We start from the raw sequence: 12,629 nt of genomic DNA, 5'->3' as shown, positions 1-12,629 counted from the left end.
TTTAAAATGATGGAAACGGATGTATCATGAAAACACTAACTAATGTAGATTTCAGGAAAAACTGATCAAGAGGATTTATACTTGTATATATGTCAATAGGTTGGGAAAACTTGCAAGGACAAAATATATCTATAACAACTGTTAAAATACATGAACCCTAAACTGACACATAGATGACATTCCTCTTTTACTATCTGACTGAAAAAAAAGAAGAATCTGAAGAATTAATCAGAAATATGAACTATAATTGGACTGCCAAAAAGCAGATACCAGAACAGGATTCAACATAAAAATGATTTTGTGTGAAGGGAGGAGGAGACAGTAGATGGTTCAAACCACTATAACAGACGGAGATAAAAAGCCAAGAATGGGTAGACTAACAAAGCTCAGGCAGACAAATGGGGAGTTTTCATGATTTCTGGAAGAGCCTGGCATCTCTTAAAGAAAGCAGAGTACAGGAGCATGGTACAGGCACAGTGAATCAGAGGGATGGTAACTTGGACTGTCCATCCATTATGCTCCCTGCAATAGGAGATTTCAGTGTTCTATTTTCGAGACCACAGCAACCCACTGCGTATCATACAGATTGACTTTAGGGAGAAGCACTTCCATGACTCCTCTGGGTCTCATTCCCTAAGGAAAATCTTAAAAGGCAGTTTTATGGAATGAACCTTATTGCTGCAACAGGGACCCAATCTTGATCTCCATTATCCATTCTCAATTTCCTTTGCCTTCATCTATCACCTAGGTTGACTTTAGTGGCTTTCCTTGCTCTGTGGTGTGATAGCAAGTATAGGGCTGTGTAGTTGCAGCAGGAGAAAGGAATGAGTACAAGAAGCAAGTAAGGTTTTACTTAGTCCCTTCTGCAGTTTCACTTATTCTGCTCTCAGGATCCATTGCTTCCCTTTTCCACAACTGTGAAGTCTCTTCTTAGCTGTGGCACTCCAAAGCAGCCTTTGTGAATAACAAATATACTTAATGAAAACTTCTTTAAATTCACAATTGAATCGAGCATTTTAACGTAAACCAAGGACATACAGCTAGAATTGTTTCAATGGGAAAGACTGTTATAAATTATAGAATTGCTACTACATTTAATTTGATAGACAAGATAGCAAGAAAATAATCACCATGTCTCAGCATTAGAAATATTCATTTCATTTCCTATAGATGTAGAGAACTACCCAGAGGTTTGAATTTGCATCGGCAACTTCAAAACCCTAAAATGAAAAGATAAATAAGAATGGTGGCAACCAGGTGCCAGTGGCTCATGCCTGTAATCCTAGCTACTCAGGAGGCTGAGATCTGATAAAAAGTGATATAAAGAGAAGTCAAATGGTTATACGAAAGCTAGGAAAAAATGTATGGAAGGGATAACACCTAGGGACAACACTAATACATATGCCATCAGATTGATTGCAAAAGCTACATCCAGTGGTGATGCTGGGATTAAACTGTATGATTGGCATTAGGCTCAGATGTTCTATGAATCATTCATCTGAATGTTGTGGAAATATATTAGAGGTAAGCATGAAAGAAACACACCATAATTAACCAGATACCCATTTTGAAAACATAACTTATATGTGACAATGACTTGATCTACTTTGAGAGATATAATTATGGAATTGTAAAAGTGAGATTTAAGAAAAGAACTTTTGAATTCAGTTAACGAAAACAGAATTGTAGTGAACATACAGTGAACTAATATTATCATTTACTTTGTAATAGATACATCAGACTCCCTATTTTTGAAAATGTATTTGATTCATATAAGCTATATCTATATTTAATCTGATAATTTGGGTAAGACATATTAAATCTTACATTTCCAGAAAATCTTTGTTACCATAAAAGTAGTTATGAAATAGGATGTAATCCAATGAGGCCAAAAAGAACACACTGGGCTCCTGGGATATAAAAGCGGGATTGCTGCAGACATGGACAGACATGCATAGAGCAGACATAAATGGCGATATGTAATTTGTGAGTACTCTGCAAAGATGGCCTGAATTACTTGGAACTCATCAGTACTGATGAGGCACTAACTGCATTCAGGTGCACTTCAATCAGAGCTAGATTATACCATTAAAATTAATGAGGCACAAGAAGGCTTTAATGAATAAAAGAGGGTTGATATTAAAATCTTTTATACATTTTATTCATTTGGCAACAATTTGGTTAGCAATGCAATCATATGACTCTTGGTAGACAGGTAAGAAGTTTGAGTAATTTAAGAGTGTATTTAAGCAACACATTATATTCAACACATTCTCTGGCACATGTTTTCAGTGTTCACATTAGAAGCCTATTGGGTTAACTTAATTAAAGCAGAGATCGATATGTTTGTCTTTTGCCAACATGTTAAAAAAAAACCAAGAAACTAAACAAGCATTCTCTCTCCAATTCAATTTTCTCATTATACTGTTGAAATGCTGGTGTTGTTTTCTCTCTAAGCTGCCAGCACTTTGCTAAGTCAACAAGAGCCTTTTTTTTTCATCTTTTGTAGGAATATACTTAGCACAACTGAGAGATAAGTGTCCAACCACCTCTCAGAAGTCCAGCAATACATAAACTAGGGAGGGAAATGTTTGCCATTGATCAGCATGCCTGGCATATAATGAAATGAGGTAGTAGACAATGACTATAGGTAACAGCCACAACCATACTGGTGAACTCAAGAAAGGGACTAGACTATTTCAACTCTAAATTCAGTTTTGCAAGTTTGGTTTTCATCAAGTACAAATAAGTATTACTGTTCATAGGTATATTTATAACCAACCTATGGAGTTCATGATTACAATAACTTAATAAACAGTGTAGCTAGTATTAAATAGTTTCACAATAGTACTTCCTAAATTTATAGTGCTAGTGGATAACAAACAGAAATTATACATGGATTAAAATTTGATTCATAAACTTAATCATAGCTTCTTAAATAGCAAATAAAAATCTTAAAAATGAGATTCATGAGAATTAAGATGACAAACTACTTGAAAAGGTTAACTATTAGGTTTTTAACTTTAAAAATGGTAAAAATATACATAACACAAAAATAATCACTTTAACCATTTTGCATGTACAGTTCAGTAGTCCTAAGCACATCTACATTCATAATAATCACCACCATCCTAAACAAAGATGGGGATGGATAATTTTGAAATACATTGCTACGATATTACAAAAACAGAAAGAAATCTCAGCGAGAACTGTTGGTCAATAGGGAATTAGGGAGTGGGAAAATAGAAACAGACTGTCTAGGGGATATTGGAGAGGGAGTTGGGCTAACAAGGAGAGTGAGAGAGGATGAATATATGAAAATAGAACAATGAAACCTATTGAACTGTGTGGAAGGCAAAGAACGGAGAGTTATAGAGGGAAATATATTGCTGTGTGGAAATGTCACTAAGATATGCTAGTAAAAGATCTCAAATGCCTATTATTAAACGAAGTAGCAACATATGTAGATTTCAATAGTGTGACTTTGGACCTGGCCTTTAGTTTGCTCTCCTTCTTTAAGTCACACTGTTTCGAGATGTGAAGCAACACTTGCTCAATAAGCTAATGTTCCTATTTGACATCTTTCTGGTGACCTCAACGCTGAGCTGCCCTGACCATATTTGGGCACAATTTCATATCTGCCTTCGCTCTTTGATTCTTCGAGGAATGGATAGCATACCTGTCTGTCTCCTTCACTAGATGACAGATTTCTCAGGGATGTGAACTGCCTTTAGTTCTTCACATAGCTACCATCATGCTCTCACATCTTCAAGAATAAATACAAATATGACTTTGTGCATTGTCCTGATCCACAAATATTCCTTAAAGCTACTTGTGGGGACTCCTTTCCTCATGATTGTTTATTTCTTGTGCCACATATTTTTGGGGGGTGTGGTAGTTACTTTCCCCTACTACATGTCCTCTTTAACCTTTCATCCTAAATAATAAATTATTATTTTTCCCACAGATTCATAGGTAGGTTCTTATTGTAGTTAGTAAATCAGTAATAAATAGTTTGGGTACTTTTATGTCCACTTTGATCATTTATGGAAGTACCTGTGTAAACTCTTCACTCTTTGTGTGTGTCATGTGTGTGTGTGGTGGGGGGATAATGAGTGTGAGTTAGGCTCCTTTACAAAGCCCGGTAGTTTGTTGGGAGGATGGTTTCCTAGGCACACCTTTTCTTACTGACTTCATCATCTTTACCTAATCCCTTTCTCCAATTGTCTGCAACACATTGTTCTGTGAAGTTTTTGCCCCAAGATCTCCTAAGGAGAATGGATGTATTTGTGATCTACATACCACTACTGCTATTTCTTCCTTGGTTGTTATGCAACATTCATGACCTTACTAGTGGGTTGTAAGTCTGTATGTCTACTCTCACAGGCTGTTAGCTGCTTAAAGGCAAGGACTTTGTTATTTTTACATATTTAGTAGCAAACATGCATTGGAAAGTGTAGTTCTCAAAAGGGCTTTTTCCTTCACCTATTCTATTTTATGGAATTCCAGTTATAACTCCAGGACCTCCCATGGTTCCCTGTGAATGGTTAGTCATTTAATGACCTGTGACAGGTATCATTTTCTTAGACATGGGAAGGAGGAAGTACTCATTTCAAAGAATACAAGAAAGCTTGCAAATCTTTCTTACTTATAATTTAGGTGTAAGTACTCATTTGAACCACTTGATACCCCAACTTCTAAAAATCATGATTAGAAACTTGAATTTAAGAAATGCACCAGAAGAGAGTGAGATGAGAGTTACAAGGCTTTATCAATTTGGTGGCTTATTCTTTATAACATGTAAGCAAAGAGTACAATAAAGACTCAAACCTTTTGAGGGGAGAACACAACTTTGCTATTTCTGTTCCTTATTGCTTAGCAACTTCAAACAACTTCTATCAATGAGTTTCTCCTGTTATGGCACTTCACATACCATTTTCTTTCACTTCTGATACCAAGCAGTAATGTTTGTAACTTTTTGCTACAGAAAAATCTACCAATGCAAATGAAGGTAAGGGCCATATGATGATATCAGATATAGAAATAGATATTCTTTCCCATATATAACACTCTCTAAGTTTATTTTAGAGGCCCCACTGTAAGATCTAAAAAACAATTCATAACTCATTATATAAACTTTAAGTGGTAAAATCCAAATACCTCAACTTGACAAAATCTGGTTCTTGCTTTCCTTTCTAGATCCACTGCTGTCCATTCCAAACTACTTATAATTACCTGCCTTGGAAATGATCACTGCAGTGTAAGACTTAGGTAGGACAGCCCGCCTAGATTAGGCCATGGGCATTCCTCACAATATTGCACCTAAGGACTTGTCCCTCAGAGAGGGTCTAGGCAGGAACAGGATTTAAAAGTCCAATAGCAGCAGATCCAGTTCCTCATAGCCTAAGTACACTCTAATCAAGACTCAATTACACTGAGTATAATTATCAAACATTATGTGTGTGTGTGTGTGTGTGTGTGTGTGTAAAATCAGCCACAAGGGATGAAAAATAAAGAATAGCAGAAAATCTAATCTAGAAGAGCAGAATTCCACCACTGAATCAGTGTTAACAAATGTTTCCCTTCGAATCCTTCAGCCTGAATGCAACAATTGACCTACAAGTCAACAAGATGAATACTGGAAAGCAGGAACATGTAGTGTGGGCAGGGCAGATGAACGGAGAGATGAACTGTGGGGAAAAGTCAAGGTACACGTGTGAAAATGGAATCATATGTGAAAAACTGAAGGCAGTTCACACCCCATGGATGGGGTGAGATGAGAGAGAATGGTGGAAGGAGTTACCCTCCTAAGATATGACTTGTTGAATTAGAGAAAAGAAAAGGATCCTAGAATTAAAAAGAAAAAAGACTTCCACAATCAATAATAGGGAAATCATATAAAGTGTTAATTTATTAAAGAAGAAAAAAGAAAATATGAATTATTTCAGAACCTAAAGATATTCAACCTCCCTCATAATAAATGAATTAAAACTTCAAACATGAGTATAGGGGGGTGCCAGGGATCAAATCCAGGAACTTGTACATGCTGGGCAAGCGCCGTATCAGAGGTAGATCTCCAATCCTTGGTTTTCTGAGACAAAGTTTCACTAAGTAGCCCAGGATGATCAGAAACTTCCTAAGTTGCCTTGGCTGGCCTCGAATTCATGATCGTTCTATCTCCACATGCTGAATGCTGCAATTCTAGTCACACTACAAAGTCAAGCTTAAAAATGAACATACTGGGGCTGGGAAGGTGGCTCAGTGGTAGAATGCTTGCCTTGCACGCATGAGGCCCTGGGTTCGATTCCTCAGCACCACATAAGCAAAAAGAAAAAAAAGCCAGAAGTGGCACTGTGGCTCAAGTGGTAGAGCGCTAGCTTTGAGCAGAAGAGCTGAGGGACAGCGCCCAGGCCCAGAGTTCAGGCCCCACGACCGGACCCCCCCGCAAAAAAAAGAACATACTGCTGGGCACTGGTGGCTCATACCTATAGCCCTAGCTAAGATAGGAGGATCACAGTTCAAAACCAGCCATGACAGGCTGTGAGACTTCAACAAGCTATTCATAAAAAAACAAAAGTGGTACTGTGGCCCAAGCGGTAGAGTTAGCACTAGCCTGGAGGAAAAGAAACTCAGGAACACTACCCAGGCTCTGAGTTTAAGTTCCAGGACTGGTGTGTGTGTGTGTGTTTGTGTGTGTATGTCTGTGTGTGTGTCTGTGTGTCTGCGTCTGTGTGCATGCATGTGTGCGCATGCACACACACTAGAATATACTTTAAAAATTTATTGTTATTATAAAAATGATGTACGAGGGGTTACAGTTACATAAGTCAGGAAGAGTACATTTCTATTTTTTTCAGCTCTTCCCTTGTATTTTTATTAAAAGGGAAAACGTCATGAATTAACCCAAGTGCATACTTGAATTACAAAAGTAACATGATTCAATATGAAAATAAGAAACTGTCTACAAACATGACAGAAATAAATTGTAACATACAGGCATCATACAGAACAACAAACTTTGATGCAAAACAAAAATATTTTAATACCTTTAAAATCCATTTTTATTTTAAAATTATGTTGATGTAAAAGATCCTCAAGTCAGAATTAACACCTCAATTAGTCAAGCTTCAGGAAGCTATATTATAACTACTAATACACAGAGACATCTTTTCACAGTCATCACCCCCTCCTGTCTCTGTTCAGAACTGTACACTCACTCCACTCTGTACCATTCCACCATGTCTTCAGATCAGGAAAACTGAGTTTGTTGAGTTCCAGAGATCTGTTGATAGGATGCTGTGCAAACCATGACATTCTGTTGCTGACTATCTGCAGTTAGTAAGAGCTGGTAACTGGTTAGTAAATGCCTCTTCCTCTGTGAGCTCCTCAGTCCATCTGTGGCTATGACTGCTCCACCAACGCCCTTCTCTCCTTTCATAGTCTCCCTGAATTTCTGAAGGTACAATTTCAGAGGCTCCACATAACTGGCGAAGGCTACAGTGGATATGGCAAAGAGAATATCCTCCCTGCTGATTTCTTCTGCTTCTCTTGGCCTCTTTCACTTGCTACAAATGTTATAAAGCTGATGAATTTGCTTACACATTCGTGAACACATTCTTTGGCATCTTTTGCAATCTTTCCTGTTTGACGTATGACATTTTTCATTATCCTAGCCACATTTGCAATGGGAAGACAGATACCTTGTTCTCTGAATCTTTTTTTTAATATATATATATATATATATATATATATATATATATAGTAAAGATACTGTACAGAGGGGTTACAGTTACACGAGCAAGGTAATGAATCCATTTCCTATGGAGCATTGTTACACCATCCTTTAGTTTTCCCCTACCATCCCTTTCCTCCCCAACTCCTCCCTCCCCTCTCCCACCACACCCCCAAAGTGGTAAAATTCATTTTCAACATAGTGTCTTGTAGAACTCATTGTTACAATGGGTCATCCTGTATCCTTATTTCAGCATTTTGTTATTTCCCTTCCCCTCCACAAATTAGAAAACGTATATACAAGATGCAGGACACTGGAATCAAATATAGTGACAGCAGGAGTTGTACCATGGGGGAAGAACATACAAAGAAACAAAAAAAAATCACATAGTACATTATAAGTGCATTAAAAAGAACAGCAACAAAGATAAAACCTCTTGTGTCTCTATCTTGGGATTCATTTTGCTTAGCATTGGGTTATATGGTCATATATAGCTTTTGAAACTTTCTTTTGAACCATTCATATCTTCATGATCATGCATACTGTCCTCAGTATCATCATGAGGCTGAATAACTTGACTTCCTCTGATATAGTCAGCAGAAATCCCATGTTGAGAAACATCTGTTGATGAACCGTTGCTATCTGTGAAACACTGTCAGAACAGTGTTGTCAGTGGCACTTAAGAATGCCTGTCTAAAAAGATGGGTCAACCTCCAATGCAACTATTGTTGGTTTCTGTCTCCAACCGGCTGTTTGATTGGACAGAGCATACATTTCTTTTTTGATAACATCACCCCTTCTGAACATATCTTTAGATATGTTCTGGGAATTTATATATTATAAATACATTCTTACATAAGCAAAATGACATAAGTAAATTTGTTATTGCAGATTTGTCTGTAAATAATTGGTAACAACCCAAATATGCACATGTTTCTGCTCCATATTTTCTCTTCTTCTCTTGTGTCTCCTATTGAAGGTATACTAGGCCTTTGGCATGATCTTTAAACTTCTGCAGCTTTTCCAGTATATTTTTTCAGTTCTTCATACAGGATAATTTTTCTCAAACTTTCTTCATATTCACGGATTCTTTTTTTCATTTTATTAAGCATATACAGTAAATTCTTTTTTCAAGTACTACATTTAAAATTTAGAGCTCATTCTTTCTTGCATTTTCTAACTTTATATTAAAAGTTCTCATTTTTCCTCCATTTTAAGCATTTTTGAATACTTTAAGTTATATTACTCATTACTTCCTTGAGCATAGTTTTAATAGATTCTGTGTGTGTATGTGTGTGCGTGTGTATGCACATATGTGTGAGTGAGTGTGCTGGGGCTTGAACTCAGCTTGGGTCCTATCTCTGAACTTATTCACTCAAGGCTGGCATACTACTACCTGAGCCACACCTCCACTTCCAACTTTTTGCTGGTTAATTGGAAATAAGAATCTCAAGGACTTTCCTTTCCTTCCTAGGCCAGTTTTGAACTGCAATCCTCAGATCTCCACTCCTGAGTAGCTAGTGTTACAAAATAGATTCTTTAGTCTTTGTCAGGTAATTCCCCCTACAAGTCATCTTAGCGCTATCACCTGTTACTATTTTCTGAAAATGTTTTATATTTTCCTTGCATATTAAGGCAGCTGGGTGTTTATCCTGGACATTGTGGGTATGTATTTTGTGTTGAATTCTGCGTATTCCTCAAGAAAAAATAAGTAAATGCAGGTAATTCACTTGCCTAGCTTTGTGCTAAATAAAGGCTTTGAGCTTGTTTTTTTTATTCTAGTCATAGTTCTTTGCCTTATGCCTCTGAATATTTCCTGTGTATGTGTGCTTCTGCCCCTGCCTAAGGCCTGAATGACATTCATACACAAAAGGATAGGATTTCTCTTTGTGGATCTCTTTCCTCAACATAACCTTCTCTCCAAGTATGGCTGCTGGATTCTTATTTTTCTAGTTTCCCTGACTGGAAAGATTATGTGTATATGTGTAGGGGATAGGACTTTTAATTCCATTTTCAGCTATTTACCCCCTTATGACTGTGGCCTACTATCAGGCCAACACCCAGACATGCTTAAGGTTAGTTACAAATTACTTGTTTCTACAAATTCTGACTTCCCTCCACAACTGGCTATCTTTATTTTTCTGAATCTACAGGCAGTTGCTTTTTATATTCTGTCTAGAACTTTTACTGTCATTACAAAGATGATTGTAGAAAGTTTACATCATCTAAACATTTTATTTGTTTGAAACATAATTATGTATTGCCCATGCAAAAGCCTATAGTGACATAATTAAAAATATCTGGCAATGGTGAGATTTTCTAAACTCTGTAATATGTGAGCATGTGTTTTGTAATTACTTCAAATGCTTTCTATCCTTTTTGGTGTACATAGTATGTTTTATTTATTTAAAATGGAATCATAACCCTTCATAATCAGTCCTTTGGATTTTCACTTAACATTTGCCTCATTTATATTTTGTTATGAAAATAACACATAGTATTTCAATATTTAAGTGGAAAATTAATAAAAAAGACAGTCCCTTGAACTGTAAAGGTACAGCATCTCTTTCACTGGCAAGGATAGGTTATTAAAGTATATTTGAAAATGAGTTCAAGTGGACAAGCAACCCCTGCAGCATTTCAACGTTTTATAACATAAAATCTTTGGAATGATGGCTCTATTTCTGACGAGCTGAATGAACCTGGATAAATTCCTCAGCTCCCTGAGCTTGTTTCTGCATTATAAAATTGAGAGCATAATACCATCTACCTCATAATATCCTATGAACTAATCAGGGAACTAATGTAAAGCATTAAACATAGCATCAGGGACCCACAAAATATTTAATAATAGTAGCCTTTCTCCTGAATCTAGAGGGATTCATCTTATGACCTACTTACTCATCTGCCCATCTTTATTTGGTGTACCTCCACTAAAATAAATTGAAGTGTTCCCACAATCTAAAATTCTGCAAATAATAAAAGGACAAGTTTTGCTTGAATGCGCCCTCTAGTGGCATATGTGGTGTTGAGGCACAGAGGAACCCATAAACCCCACACTAAGTTGAAATGTAGGTGCTTAGAACTTAAACCCACTGAATGAGATCATTATGGTATGAGAAGCATTCTCACATTACTTTGAAGAAGCTCATTGTTTTCAAAATCTGCAGTACTGTTTCCGTCTTTAAATTTTTCTAGGATATTGTGACATTCGCCATACTAAATCACAACATTTGATGGAAAATCGGATACTTTCTAGTTTGCTGTAAGTAAACCCAGAGTATTCTCCCTTAGCTAAAACCACACTATGCACTAAGCAAAGACTCTGTACCAGGCGATTATGATACAATAAGTAACTTATTTCTCAATTCATTATGTAATTACAAATTTGAAAAGAGCTATCAGGAAGAATAAACTTCTGTAAGTATACATCAGGTGATTGGTCAACTATGAGAGGAAGGAAATTTGAGAGTTTTCATGAGAATAACATAATAGTAGCCTTGGAAGATTAAAAAGTCAATTAAAAGAAAAGAGAGTAGCACATAGAAAGGTCCTGAGGCTAGCAAAGTTCAGGTGGTAGAAATCAAAAGAAGGTCTTTATTTTTACAACATAAAAAGAGAGGGAAATTGTGCAGATAAGACTAGTAAAGTAGGCAGGGACTTAATACCAAGCTAGAGAATTTGAGATCATGCCAAGAACAATGAGAAACAATGGAAGAGTTTAAAGATGGATGGCAACAATCTGATTTGGCACCCTAATTTACATTTTCAAATGTTCAGTTGGAAGAGAAATTTAGGTAAGGAAAGAACATTTGCCCAGATTTCAGTTCCGTGGAAGCTTAAGACAATGGCAGGAGAGATTTTAAAAGAAAGAAGAGGGAGCATGGTGAGGAGAAAGGAGAGACAGAAAAAAGTGTTGTACGGGCTCATGCCGGTAATATTAGATACTCAGAAGGCTGAGATGTGGAAGATTCAGCTTGAAGCCAACTAAGGGAAGAATAGTCTGAGAGACTCTATCTCCAATTTACTAGCAAAAATTCTGGAGGTGTGGCTCAAGTGGTAGAGTGTCAATCCATAGAGGGAGAAACCCAAGCAAGAGGCCTTGTTTAAAGCCCTGATACCAGATTAAAAAAAAAAAAGCAACAAATTATGCACAAGCACGATATTGGGGAACTAGGGGGCTATCACAGTGTGCCATTTTCTCACTAGTCAGAGTTATGGTATTGGGAAAGAACAATGGAGAGCTCAGGAGTAGGGATTTCCTTTAAAATGTTAACTTTAGCCACAAGGTGAAACTTTGTTTTGGGCAGTACTTAAGTTTGAACACAGATTTGCAGGCTTGCTAGGCAGGCACTTAAGCCACACCAGCCTCCCCCCCTCTCATTTTTGTTTCAGTTTGCCTGGAACAGTGATCCTCCTACACACAGGCTGGGACTACACATGTGGTTGGTTGAAATGGGGACTTGATAACCTTTTGCCCAGGCTAGCCTCAAGGAGTAGCTGGTGGGCGCTTCATAAAGGGGAAAACGGGGCGCGACAGAGTGGACAAAGAGTTGGGGCCTTCAGATAAGGCCATGTGGATCTAACAGCTGGGATTGCAAGCCTGGTGGTAGTATTTCAAATGAATGGTCAACCAGACGAGGCCCTTTTACCACATACACCAGACTGAGGCCCCAGTGACCCCCAGATTGTCATCAGTGGTCCATCCCCGCTGCCCTGTCCCCCGGGCTCTGGTCGGAGCGTCCTAAACAACCTCACGCAGCTAATGTCTCTCGACTTGGTTAATCCTGCCTTCCCAGAACCCACTTCCAGACCGTCTCCTACCAACCCTCCCAGCTGCCTCTGCCCCCAAGCGGCAAAACCACAGACGGAGCTCCTATCCATCCTCGACTCCACG

At 37.7% G+C, this 12,629-nt stretch overlaps 1 pseudogene; it reads right to left on the bottom strand.

The window, feature by feature from the left end:
- Positions 1-7,249: 7,249 nt before the first annotated feature.
- On the bottom strand, positions 7,250-12,616 carry LOC105985313 (annotated as a pseudogene).
- Positions 12,617-12,629: the final 13 nt, after the last annotated feature.

Source organism: Dipodomys ordii, unplaced genomic scaffold, assembly GCF_000151885.1.
Source record: "Dipodomys ordii isolate 6190 unplaced genomic scaffold, Dord_2.0 Scaffold28, whole genome shotgun sequence".
In the NCBI taxonomy this organism is placed as follows: domain Eukaryota; kingdom Metazoa; phylum Chordata; class Mammalia; order Rodentia; family Heteromyidae; genus Dipodomys; species Dipodomys ordii.
The sequence above is the reverse complement of the archived record's forward strand: the minus strand, read 5'-3'. Positions and strand labels throughout refer to the sequence as shown.